This window comes from Panthera uncia, chromosome A2 (genome assembly GCF_023721935.1).
Source record: "Panthera uncia isolate 11264 chromosome A2, Puncia_PCG_1.0, whole genome shotgun sequence".
Lineage (NCBI taxonomy): Eukaryota > Metazoa > Chordata > Mammalia > Carnivora > Felidae > Panthera > Panthera uncia.
In genome coordinates this window covers 125,140,584-125,154,889 of record NC_064816.1, presented here as the reverse complement: position 1 = coordinate 125,154,889, position 14,306 = coordinate 125,140,584, and the positions used below count along the sequence as shown (strand labels likewise).

General features: G+C 37.5%; 1 protein-coding gene and 1 non-coding gene across 13 annotated transcripts in view; one reads left to right on the top strand and one right to left on the bottom strand.

Annotated features, from left to right (window-relative positions):
- The window catches only part of IMMP2L (inner mitochondrial membrane peptidase subunit 2), an 879,044-nt gene that overhangs the window by 197,850 nt on the left and 666,888 nt on the right, over positions 1 to 14,306 (top strand). The window lies entirely within an intron of this gene.
- Positions 11,682 to 11,788, bottom strand: LOC125931086 (U6 spliceosomal RNA). The gene has a single exon (XR_007460344.1). It is a non-coding gene; the product is annotated as a U6 spliceosomal RNA (small nuclear RNA).

Sequence of the window (14,306 nt, the reverse complement as noted above, 5' to 3'; positions counted from 1 at the left end):
TATATATATACCATATATTTTTAATTCTTTACTCTGCATCTTCTCCGCTGACTGGCATGTCCAGATTTTTGTCACCTCTGTACTATATATATGGTTGGTTGTTTTCACTTCTCCCATAGCCTGTCAAGCATCACCCTTCAAGTAGGCTCTTTTATGCCTCAGGTGTGTGTGCTTGATTCCAAACCTCTAGCTGAGTGACTGCATTTATACTTATTACTCATAAGTCTTCATATTATGAATACATTTATTGCCTTAGTGAGAAACAGACTGATAGAAAACAATACTTTAAAAAAAGAAACAGGGGCACCTGGGTGGCTCAGTCTGTTGAGCGTCCGACTCAGGCTCAGATCATGATCTCACAGCTCGTGAGTTCGGGCCCCACATTGGGCTCTGTGCTGACAGCTCAGAGCTTGAAGCCTGCTTCAGTTTCTGTGCCTCCCTCTCTCTGCCCCAACCCACTCGCATTCTGTCTCTGTCTCTCTCAAAAATAAATAAACATTAAAAAAAATTTTAAAAATCAAAAAAATAAAAAAAGACAGAAAAAGGAAATATTCTCAAGAACGTGACATATTTCAGTAGGTGAACATCATTTCTCTGAAGAATTGAAGCCTAATCAGATTTGTTTTTATACTAATAGATCAAATAAAGTATATTGAGGCAATGAGGTAGCTGTCTTGAAATACACAGGCCAAAAAAAATTGAAAGTGATATTTATTGGATATACAGTACAACATGGATGAAATTGAGATGGATTGCATTTATTCATTTCAAAAGTATGGTTTGAAATTTAACACAACAATGAAATAAGTTGGTAATGAGAAAGAACAGTGAGTAGAAGATTTTCTTTTTGCAAGCTCATTGTACTATAGCCACTCATTTAGCAATTTTTATCTGTGGTACCCATTTGGAATTTGCATAGGTCAGAAGGAATACGTTTGTTATTATTAATTTTTTTTTTTTTTTGCCAGGAATGGGAGCAGAACTTGATGACAAAATGATCTTGGTGATAAATTGCTCCTATTGCTGGTTATCTTGAATTGGGAGTTATCTACAGTGCAGTATAAGAAAAAAAAGATTCCACCCCTATTCATTTTGATTTAATGGGTTGGTGTTGAATGCAACATACCATCTTTTTCCCCCGTGTACATTCAGTAGTGAATTGAGCAAAAAATGTATTAAGTAAGCTTTTTAGTTTTACATCAAAATCAATACCAGACTGTTATTGCAAATTTTAACATCATGATTTCCTCATCATTTTGTGTGGTACTTTCATCTCTTCCAGTATAAAGGTTGGCCGTCTAACCTAGCAATATTAAGTATAATGGCTGAAAATGCATAGTCAGGTTTTCACCTGACCCTTCATCCCCAACAATTACAGTGTTCATTATTCTGTTCTCAATAAACAGAAACTGAGGAAATTAATAAAATTAAAAAATAGATCAAAGGTGTAAGAGGTGAAGATCCTCATGGTGCCTGTGAACAAACTAATACACGTTTTGGATGATTTTTGGAAAGGTGTTAAATTTTCTTTTCATTTACTCTTAAATATTCTGTAGAAAGGAAATGTCAGAGTTGTTCTATGGTGACATACAGCTGAAATCTCCTAATCGCTTAGCCACTTTAGACAAAATCTGTCATTGTGAGTGTGATTACTTACACAGAATAATCGTGTAAGATTCAGGTAATTAGTAAACACCTAGATCCTCCTGTTGGTAGGAGGAATATTGTCCCCATGTAATGTATTGAGCACCTAGTGTGTACTGCTCTAAGCTCTGGGGATGCTAAGAAGACCCTGCCCTCAAGGAGTTCATTACCGAATAATGTATTATTTTTTTTTTTAATTTTTTTTTTTTAAGAGAGAGAGAGAGAGAGAGGAAGGGAGGGAGGGGAGAGAGAGGGTGACAGAGGATCCAAAGTGGGCTCCACCCTGACAGCAGCAAGCGAGCCAATGTTGGCCTCAAACTCATGAACCCTGAGACCATGACCTGAGCTAAGGTCACACGCTCAATCGACTGAGCCACCCAGGCTCCCCATTACCTAATAATTTTTAATAATATATTGCATTAATAATTACAAAATGGTGATAAGTCCACCAGTGTAACTATATGAAAATTTAATGATTTGGGATATATTTTATTTTAATAATTGGCATCAGGATTCCTCTTACATAGGGAACATCTTTGAATAAAGAATGAGTTCACATGGAGTAGATGAGAGGCATCATATTGGAGGGGGGGATAGTGTAGGGACTCTTCTGGATCAGAGATAAGGGGTATTTATTTTGATATGGACAGGGAGAGGGCCTCTGTGGGGTGTGGCCAGAATGCTGGGTTGGGAGAGTGGAGTGTCTGACCCTGTCTTTCCCTGTCCTGGCACTCCTTCTGTCGCCCTCAGCGGCTATTCGAGTTCTTCTTCCCCTTTATCTAGGGATCCCACTCTACTTCTCCCCCTTGTACCACACAGCCGTGCTTCTGCACACATTCTTAGTTAAAGCCTATATAGCAGTTTATCTGTAGTGTTTTAACACCTACACAGTTAAGGCTCCTAGGGCTGCATGAAAGCCAATACATTATTTGCTTTCCTAAAGCTTGGTGAGAAAAACTGATTTTTAACATTTGAAATTAAAAGACACCTGTTGTAAATTAAGTGGCTGCATTTGTTGGATTTTGGCTCAAAATTCTTTAAAGTGTTTTGTTCTTTAACGTATGTTCTGTCTCACTTGCCTATATAATTCCTGAAGAGAAGGAATAATGTTTCTTGCAGTTTCATTACCACTCCTATACCTAACATAGCAGCCGCCCAACACAGGTGCTCATACATATTTGTCAAATAATTTGTTGCTATTAGTATTAGCGATTAATCTTTAATTTTTCCCCTCAAATTTCAGAGAAAAGTAGAATTGAGAGAATAATTCCATGTTCTGACGCTAGTGATTAGGACTCTGGGAGGCTCCTCTGTTTTGATAATGTGATTGTAGCTTAAAAACCATTCTTTTCCTTATGGCACACTACTAAAATTGCAGGAAAACTATCTGGAAATAAAAGGGCCTCTGTGTTCTGCATGCAAGCCCAAGCTTATAAAGTATTAACTAGTATACACAGAACTCAGTCTCCTTGGGAAGAAAATGAATACTTGAAAGGATTTTTGATGAAGAAAAGATTTCTTTGCTAGTTTAAATTTATTCAAGGAAGATCATTAGGAGTTTATGATATGTACACATAAGGGCAGAAGAAGAAATATTCCTTGTTCAGATATCAGAGCTTTCGGATGGCAGAGTCAGTTTGTAAGTAATGGCAGAGGTTCATTTTTTTTCCAAGAACATCTAGGTCCAATGGAGCATAGTTTAAGGCTCTCTTAACAGTTTCTGAAGGCCATTTCTTAATTTTGGTTCTGTTAATGAGACGAATAATGCCATTTGGGCATCTTGAGAAAAAATACTATGGACACAATTTACCTTATTCATAGGGCAGATTCCTAATCACTATTTGCTATTAGAAGAAATTTTGCAAAATTTCTCTATTTTACTTAGATTTAAAATGGCATTGTTTGGTTTCTAACATAGTAAAATAAGGAAGCAGATGGGATTAGAGTCCAGTTTGATGACTTGCTCACTGGCTTGCTGCTTCTGAGAAAGCTCGAGTGCCACCTGTGTTTTACAGAAATTTAGCATTGAACTGAACGGGACCTAGTGGGGAAGGTACATACAGATATTTTATCATAATAAATGCTTTAATAGAATTTATAAGCAAATGTTGTGGGAGAGATAAAAGTTGAATTTATGAGAGGAGAGTTAGGGGAAATGCCCCAGGTGACCCCAAAAAGCAGGGATGCCTTTACTTTGTCGTGCTCACCCCCGTTTCAGGATCCAAAACTTTGCCCCCATCTTCCAGTGTACCTCCTTGCTCCTCAGCCTCCCTCAACTGCCTTGGGTCTCAGACTTTTAGGAAATAGAAAGATGGTAGAGAAACTCCAATTTCCTGCCCTAAACCTACCCATGCTTTGGCCTCTTTCCTTCCTCTCTAGGAGAAGGAGGATCTTTCGTTCCTCTTTGAGGCTTGTCCTTGTGTTCTGGGCCCATTTCTCTCCAAAGGCTCTGAAACCAGTGCCACCCATTTAGCTCTTTAATCATTGATACCTTCAATCTCTACCTCCAGGTGCTTTTCTTTCAAACCCTAAAGGCTTGTGTCATCCATCAAAAGAAGCCACTTTCTTCCCCTGGCTCTTTGATCCTTTCTAATTGCCTTCAGAGCTTAGTTGCTTTACAAGGCTAGTCTCATGCTGGCATTTACTTCCATATTCTTCAACCCATTGATGCCTGGATAACCTCAGATATCTCAGGCCCATCATCTTCAAAACTGAACTCACAATCTACTTTCCCGAGCCTGCCCTCCTGCCTGCGTTCCCTCTTGGAGTTCACCGAGTCACCTGAGTGGAGACCTGGAGTCACCTTACACTCCCTTCATTCCCTCCCTTCCCCTTCTTCCTTCTTCACTGTCATCACTAACATTTAGTGTCACAGTGAAAGTTACCAGCATCTCCACGAGTGAGGCACTCTTGTGCCTATTTTACCGTGGTCGATACTCAAGTGCAGCGTCAGTCCCACAAATCGAAGTGGGACTTCAAATCCCGGCGTCAGACTGGAGCCCACAGTCTGAAACAGCAGTGTACCACAGTTTATCATCTAAACCATCACCAAGTACTGTCACTTCTGCTTTTAAATCTGTTGAGTCCATGTGCTTTGTTCCATTCCCACACCACCAATGTAGTTCAGACTCTTGTCCACAGTTCACTGGACTATTGTGAGAACTATTTTCCTGCTCTCAGCTTCTCCTGTGGCTTTCATTTTATCTATCCGTATCTACTTTCAGAGCAATCTTTTAAAATGACTTTAGTAAATGTGTAATTCTAACACTTAAAATGCTCAATGGCCTCATAAATCTAAGGTAAGTTCAGACCTCTTCCTGTAGCATGTGGAAAGTTCTGTCCTCTTCCTTGCCTTGTTTAGCCCTTTTTTCAGTTGCTGGAGAAAAATGTAGTTGCTACATTGATCACGTAGCTGGCTCAAATATGTGGGTCAGTTTGTATATTAAATAACAGACTCAGGAGTTAACAGATGTTCAAAAGTTTCTCTTAGCCCGTTTCCTCTTCTGCTCTGGTCAGGTCTCCCTTGAAGTAGTCCAGGACAGGGCTTAGGGTTCGAAGTCAGCCATGAGTTCAGTTCCTGACATTTCTGATTTCTGTAATCCTCAGTATTTCCATTATCTGATGATTATAATTCATTCCAACCTTATTAGGATTTAGTTCAGGAGACCTGCAAATCTCTTACTGCATTTGTTAGTTCTTATTGGTAGGTTAGTTCATTTGGCTTTGATTATTGAAATATGGCGATTGCAAGGAATTTAGAAGAGACCCATTTGATTAAAACACTGTGTTTCATTATTATAATGTTTATTAACATTAGAATTGAATAACGGACAGTGGTATAATCCGAAGACAAAGAAAATGAGGCGTGAGGGTATGTAGTAGTTGTTTCCAAATATCTGTGGGGATATGGAAGATTAACTTGGTTTATTCTATTGGTTCTAGGGACCATAACCTAGTGGGAATAAATTAAAGAGCCGAGGTAGATTTTTCAGTCAATATAAAGAATTCTATAACAGAACTGCCTTAAAACAACCTGCCCTGTATTGCAGTCATTCCAGTGGAGGCCACAGTTGTCAAGTGGTACATTAGTGCTTTCACTAGAGAGATTCCGACCTGTTAATCATTAGCCAGAACTGCTGCCAGTTAATCTCCATGGTGCCACCCATCTCTGATGTGCTATGAGTCAACTCCATTTTTGTACAACGTATTATTTCCCAGCCTATTCCACGTAGGCCATTTACAGATCATAATTTCTGTGGTAACCAATGCCTGTAATAAGTTGCAGTCCTCAAATAATCAAGATCCATACCTTATTTCTCCTTCTGTAGTTGTTTGATGTCTTTTATATTTCCCCAAAGTGTTAAATCTGGCCTTTAGGAATCAACATCCTCTAAACCCCAGGAGACAGTCTAATGTTGTCGGCAACATGGGGATTATTGCAAACAGCTGCTCATTGCAGAGTGGTGGGTAGCAAACTGTGCCTCAGGTGACTAACATAAAATGAATCTAAGTGCAATGAGCTCTCATGAAGCAAAACTAAAACAGTATGCAATAAGATTACATCTACTTGACAATTTTACCTGACCTCAAATTACTAATATTACACATTTAGCAATATTAGACTTGTCTAGGGCTTATAAAGGATTGATTGACTCATAAAATCTGGATTACATTCTATGTGATCTTACATGAAATTTCTAATTTTTAATACTAAGTATTTATGTGCAAGGAAAATTCTAGGAGAAAACAATAAATGTAGAATACCCAGGGTTTATCTTTACTACTGCTTCTGCACGCATCAGTTTTACTCGTATTCATAGTCCTGGGTTTGTGGTACTCAAATTTTATTTTGCCTCATTTTCTCATCCAAAACATTATTGTGTGGCTTCTTCCTGATGCTACCACCCTCAGGTAGCACTTCATTTTTAGAACGTTGAATTAATCTCTAAAGTGTCTTATTTATTTATTTCTCCATGATCCTACTCATTCTTCCTAAAGTAACAGCTATCTACTTATGTTAATTCAGTTGTATCATCCCATGACTTATTTAAAAAAAATTTTTAAATGTTTATTTATTTACTTTTGAGAGAGAGCAAGCACACAAGTTGGGGAGGGACAGAGAGACAGAGGGAGACACAGAATCTGAAGCAAGCTCCAGGCTCTGAGCTGTCAGCACAGATCCCGGCGTGAGGCTTGAACCCACAAACCGTGAGGTCATGACCTGAGTCGGAGTCAGACGCCTAACTGACTGAGCCATCCAGGTGCCCTCCCATGCCTTATTTTAGATAATGTATGTATTAATAGTAGACTTTTAAACAGAGAGCATTTATCCAGTTCTACTGGTGGATGTTAGACTGTCAAAGGTAAAATTTAGAGAAAATAGGAAACCTGTGTTCACATCAAAATAGTCTGCACATGTTCAGACCATGTACAGTTACCCTTCTTTTCTTCTGTCTTCTGGAGACATTTTTAATCTGCTTGCTCTATACCCTGGCACAGTTCTACACATTGAAAATATGCTGAAGACAGGGGAAAGAAGGAAAGATCTGTGTGTGGTGATGGAGAAAAACAGGAATGTGGGCTGAGGCAACAGTTTAGTTATGGTGGACAGGAGGGAAAGTCTCTCTTAACTGACAAACTGAAACTGAAGGAAGTAAAGGAATCAACCTTATAAAAAATGAAGAGAAGAGTGTACTACACAGAGTGAACAGTATATGTCAAGACCCTGGGGCAGCAAATAGTTTGGCATGTTGCAAGATCTGGAAGGAGACCAGTGTGGCTGGAGATTTGTTTGGGCAAAGTTGGACAAGATGAGTTTGGAGGTGTTGTTAGAGGCCATATCATTTAATAGGGCAGATAAAGTCTTTGAGAGAGATCTTAAGTAAAGTGACATTCAACTTATAGTTTGATAAAGATTCTTTGACTACTCTATGATAAATAAATTAGATGAGGTAAGAATGGAAATAATATATTTAGAAGTCTAGGAGAGAAACTGGATTACTGTGGGGATAGAAAAAAAATGGAGAGAAGTGGATGGATTGAAATACTTCTTTGGAGGTAGATTCACAGACATTTTGGTTAGATTGGATATAATAACAGAGGGGGAGAGAGGAAACCCGAATGGTGACTGGTTTTCTGGTTTGATAAATAAGTGGATGGTTGCACTATGTAATGAGATGGTGATGTTCCCCCACCTAACATAAGAAGAAGATAACACTTGAAGAGGTTAAGTAATTTCCCCAAGGTCGTGTCACCTCTTTCTCTATTCTGTTTTCATTTTAAGCAGACACCTATACTATGAAATTATTTGTGTGGGAAATAAATTCCTAGACTATGAAATTACTTGCGTGGGAAATATATTCTTATTTTGTGTTGTGTCCCAGCACTTACATCACTTATATTGAGGGCTGGCATTCATATCATTCACTCATTTATCCAAGAGATAATGAATTCTTTAAATATCACGGGGTACAGAAAAGTGATACAGAGAAATGGTCCCTGTCTTGCTGATAGTGGGGAAGGTAGACCATTAAATTATATAGCTCGGTATGAGACTGCTTTAGGAAAGAAGCACTGGGTATGAAGGAAGGCAGGAAAATCTTCTCACTGAAGGACATGTCTTGTCTCAGCTGAATGTTGAAAGCTGAGAAGAAGACAGGAAGAAAGAAGAGGAAATAGTATCCTATTTCTGTCAGAAGTGACAGCTCATATTTCAAGCAGGGAATCCACAAAGCTCAGAGAACATGACTTGAAGACATGTGGTTGAAAAATTAAGTTCAGGTGGAGTGGGGAGAGGTAAATCTGTATAGGTAAGCGGGGCATGCTACCTCAAAGTTATTTTAAGGAACTTGGGTGTGATCCTGTGGTAGAAAGAAAGCTATTTATAATTTTAAGAAGGAACATGAAGAACATTGGGGAACCTGAGTGGCTCAGTTGATTGAGCGTCCAGCTTCCTCTCAGGTCATGATCTCACAGCTCAAGAGTTTGAGCCCCGCATTGGGCTCTGTGCTGACAGCACACAGCCTGGAGTATGCTTTGGATTTTGTGTCTCCATCTCTCTCTGCCACTCTCCTGCTCATGATCTCTCTCTCTCTCTCTCTCTCTCTCTCTCTCTCTCAAAAATAAATAAATATTAAAAAACGATTAAAAGAAAAAGAACATGACATGATAAAATTACTATTGAATTAAAAAAAATGTTTATTTATTTTTGAGAGAGAGAGAGAGACAAACAGAGAGACAGAGACAGAGACAGAGAGTGAGCAGGGGAGGGGCAGAGAGAGTCGGAGACAGAATCCAAAGCAGGCTCCAGGCTCTGAGCTGTCAGCACAGAGCTGGAGTGGGGCTCGAACTCATGAACTATGAGATCATGACCTGAGTGGAATTCAGGTGCGCAACCAACTGAGCCTCCCAGGCATCCCGATAAAATAACATTTTAGAAAGACCATGGTAACTATCGTGTGGAAAATGGGTTCGAAGGGGGTACAACCACTCAATAAATACTTGATATTATTCTACAAATGTCTTGTATATGTAACAGGCAGTTACAAGGATTTTCAGTTTGGGTTCAAACTATGATTTAAAACCATTACAGTGTGGCATAAACAGGCCTCAGTGTTGTTTTATTCTGTTATCTGAATTTTTAAACAATGTGATTTAGGATATGCATTTTTTTAAATTTGGCTCATTTTTTGCACATCTTTTATGCTAGAATGATATTAAAATTAACTTTTAAAAATACTGTAAATTTTTAGAGATTTGTATATCTTTTTCTATTAAAAAGGGTGTGGTGACTAACACAAATATTCCTATTAGCATACCTAGAATTACAGGAAAAGTTAACATATTTAAAATGCTTTTAGACATTATGCTCAAGAGGAAAAAGTAAGAGGGATATAAAATTTTATTGCTGTTATAATTACACTTACATGTAATAATGACAGCATTTTTAAGGTATACAAGATAATACCGAGTAGTTTAAATATCAATTTATTATGAATGTAAGTTGTATATGACATTCATTCATTTTATTAATGTATATGTGCAGTAATATTTTAAAAGCAAATAATACTTTAACATATTTTCAAAACTCCTAATTGCTAATTTATTCTTAAAATAAAACCCCAGAAGGGTCTTATAGGTCAAATCAAACCTCCTTCCAGAATAAATTTATTTCTCTATAATCCAGTATCAAGTTTCTCTTTAACACTGTCTTTTTAAGTGTTTTGATTATTTGAAGTTCTTTCTGAAACACTGAGCTAATCTCTTTCTTTGAAAAATCTGCCTTTTGGTTCCAGCTCTATCCTTTGTGGTTTCAAGGATATGTTTAAATATTTCATATGTTATCAAGACTTATTCATGAAGATTTATGCTGGAGTATTAACCCTGGAAAAGGATTTACTTCAGAGTGTAATAAAATAAAATAGTTATTTAAAGCTAGTTCCCTTCTGTGTTTATGTGTGCTCAGAAATGTTCAGACAGGATTGAAGGTCTCATTTGGTGTGTACTTGTATATTTTTTTCCTAAACGCTGATTGCAGTTTACATTATAATTCATATATTCATTGTGTTTGCTGCATATTTTCTATTTCTCTCCAGTAGAATATAAGTGACAGGTGCCCGAAATGGTGTTTTATACATAGTAGGCTCACAATGAATATTTGTTAAATGAATAAAAATGATTTAAAATCTTTCTCAAAAATCTTCGGATGATCTACGTGAGATTTATTGGCTATTAATCTTGCCACTGGAAGGCTAAATGATATTAAAGATCATATGGCTAGTTAGTGGAAAAGTCATTTCTATATTCTGATAATTCTGGTTACTCCTGCTGGGAAACCCAGGATGTAATCTCAGAACAAATGTAATACATACTTAAGGACCCTATGTCCCTCATATTCCCTTTGTGTCACTGCCTCACCTGGATGATTTTTATTTCCATAGATTAGTTCTGCCTTTTCAGAAGTGTATGTAAGTTGAGTCATATAGTATATACTCTTGCTGTGTGACTTCTTTCAGTCAACATTCTTTTTTTAAAAAATTTTTTAATGTTTATTTACTTTGGAGAGAGAGAGAGAGAGAGAGACAGAGAGAGAGAGAGAGAGAGTGAGTGTGTGAGTGGGGGAGGGGCAGAAAGCGAGGGAGACACAGAATCTGAAGCAGGCTCCAGGCTCTGAGCTGTTAGCACAGAGCCCAATATGGGGCTCCAGCTCACGAACCGTGAAATCATGACCTGAACAGAAGTCGGATGCTTAACCAACTGAGACACCCAGGCGCCCCAATATTCTTTTTTTTAAAACATACCCTTTTTTTTTAATGTTCACTTATTTTTGAGAGAGAGAGAACGTGAGCGGGTGAGGGGCAGAGAGAGAGGAAGACTTCTCTCTCTGTCAGCACGGAGCCTGACATGGGGCTTGAACTCACAAGCCGGGAGATCACAACCTGAGCTGAAGTCAGATGCTTAACCGATTGAACCATCCAGGCACCCCTTTCACTCAGTATTCTTTAGATGAAGTTCATCCTGTGTGTGTGTAGCTGAAGTTCAGTTTTATTGCTCTGGAGTCAGATGATTCCACAATTTAGATTTCATTCTGCTGTCAACAGACATTTAGGTTGTTAGGTTATTTTTTCTGCTACAAATATTCTTTAAATTTTTCTGTATATGTATGAATATCTCTTAGATATCAACCTAGGAGTGGATTTGCAGGGAGATAGAGGATATATATATTCAGATCTAGGAGATGAATCTAAAGATTTTTCTAAAATTTTTGTATTATATTCATATTTTATAATGTGGTGAACATGAAGGATGTATTTTGATGAAATAGGGATCATATGGCTGAAAACATGCCCGGTTTTAAATTTTGAGAAATGTAAATGTATATAATTAATTAATTAATTTGTTTGTCAGCTGTGCTGACAGCTCAGAGCCTGGAGCCTGCTTCAAATTCTGTGTCTGCCTTTCTCTCTGCCCTTTCCAGGTCGTGCTCTGTCTATGTCTGTCCCTCTCAAAGTTAAATAAACATTTAAAAAAGCATTAAAACAAATATGGAACACTTCACAAATTTGTGTGTCATCCTTGCGCAGGGACCATGCTAATCTTCTCTGCATTGTTCCAATTTTAGTCTATGTGCTGCCGAAGCGAGCACTGTAATTAATTTATTTTTAAAAACAACTAGAATAATGTCTTTTTTAGTTTTCTTTTAGTCCCAGCATTTCCAATAGTGATGGGTTTTCTTGTTCTTTGTATACTATGAAAAGTGACTCATAGACTTGAAATCTTGAAAACCTTGCAGAGTTTTAGTTCATTTGACATCCAAAATTTTTTTCTTTCTTCTGTACTATTATTTCTTGATTATGTGTAACATATTGCAGGCAATGAATTGTATCTAAAGAATTTTGTATACGGAAGAGTAGTATTAGTGGTGAACATAGGATTGATATCTCTGTGGCAATTATAATTGGCTTCTAATCCCAAATTAGCATTTAGAGGCTAAATGTGTTTCTCACCGTGTGTTTTAAAACATAGGCATCTTGTGTAATATGGTTTGAGAATGCTATTTCAGCCCCAGTTACTACCTTAAGTATTTACACAGTGTTTGGAAAGTATTTTAATGTATTGCAGGGGCTAATTACTCAGTTTTCATCAAATTCCTTTACTAATCCAATGTAGGTCCAGATGCAAAAGTTGAGTTGAAGTTTGTAAGTGAGTTTGGGAAAGAAAGCATCACTTCATATCTTTGTTTATTTCATGTTCAGTTTTACTTTAATCTAGTTGAGAGTGATGGTGTAATTTGATTACCACTCTTGACTTCTGGTTCTTTCAATCATTATTTCTATAACTTTGGGTAAACTTTTGACTTTATTGAGTCTTTGTTTCTTTATCTTTTAAGTGCGGGTGTGGGACTAAGCTCATCTCTTTCAGAGCTAATTTTTGTATGTACGTTCTGTATATTAATGTGGGATATTAGATGTGTTTTTAATAAAGCATTGTTCAAATAGACCTCCCTGGTTTTCTTTCTTTTGCCTTGCATGTGGAAGGAAATATTTCAGAGAGAGAATAACTATACTCCACTTGCCAGAGTTTCATAACTGGTGCTAAATGAACCAAGGAAGAGCAAGATCTGCTAAATCATGGCATTGAACTTGGTGTTCTAGGCATTATAATTTCTGATGAATGGTGTCTCCTGAGACTTCTGTAAAATGATACATTCTGACATCCAGTGACCTTTTAAACTAATATTTCTATTATGTAATTCAGTTGCTTCTGTTTCCTGGAGATAATAACATTAGTTTGTACTGAGGTAGATAATGATTGTGTTAGCAATTTCCTTTGTGGTAAGTGTTTTTAAAGTAATTTAGTTTGAAGGAAGAATCGTTTATACAAATAAAATCCAGAGGAACTCACCCGTAGTGTACTATGATTAAAAAAAAAAAAAAAGAAAGGAAAAAGAGAAAAGAAAAAGAAAAAAAAAGAGGTAGTCAGTGACTTCTGGGACAATATTTTTGAGACTCAAGGTAAATAGTCTCATTGATTTTTAGGAAAGCTTGTTGCCAACTGTAACTCTTTTTAAAACACATACACATACAATATTACGGTGAAGGGACAAGACTGTGGAATCAGACCTAGTGCTATTTCTGTCATGAGTGAGTAAGGAATATTAGACACCTGGATTTTGTTTTATCCATAAAACAAAAGTAATACTTCATAAGAGTACATAGTAAATACTAAGTGAGGTGATAATGAGAAGCTTACACTGCAGTACTTGGCATACAGTGGTGCTCAGTAAATAACAGCGATTTTTTTTTCCCCTTCATGGATGCTGTAAGGTCTTAAATGGCTTCTAAGTTATCGAAGACAGTTTAAGTTATGTTAGTCAACTTTTACCATTAAGTGTAGTTATTTTATTCTGATTGTTAGATTACTGTTATATCTGTTAAGTCTTGTTTTACCAAAGTAGTTGATTGCTCAGAACACCTAGTCTCTGTTTATGGCTGATAACAGTTTGCTGTGGGTAGAATGATGAGGATGGGGTGAATGGTTGACCTTTAGTCCTAGATTTTCATCTAAAATATTTACAGTTACAGCACAACAAGGTTATGCTAAGAAGAAAGAAAAGCGTTTGTTTCCTTCTACAGTCTGTGTCTTTCTTTGACCATGCACAACTTCCACCCACCTTTCCCCCATACCCCCTCTTGTACACGGACTTCATCATTGCCCACAGATCAACATCTCTGCCATGATGTCCTGGACTGCAGAACCTTTCCTCCCCTACCCCCCTTCCCTTCCCTTCCCTTCCCTTCCCTTCCCTTCCCTTCCCTTCCCTTCCCTTCCCTTCCCTTCCCGCCTCCTTGAAGTGCTTGTACTGTGCTTGTCTTGTTTCTTTGTCTCACCTTGTTCTCTTTCTCACTTCCTTGCTACTTAGCATAGATACCTCAAATTGTAATATGTCCTTTTATGTGTGTCTTAAGTCTATACCTGGATTATGTGTAGAGGCAGTCTTGCTTGTTTTTTTGTGTGTTTCTGATGAAACTTACAGAGTCCTTCGCACAGCAGATTTGTAGTGGATGTTTGTTGGTGTTGTTGTTCATACTCCTGCTGATATTGTTTAAAAAAAAAATGAAATGCTGACCCTAGATGTATGGTACTTTGGGTAACTAAGGCAC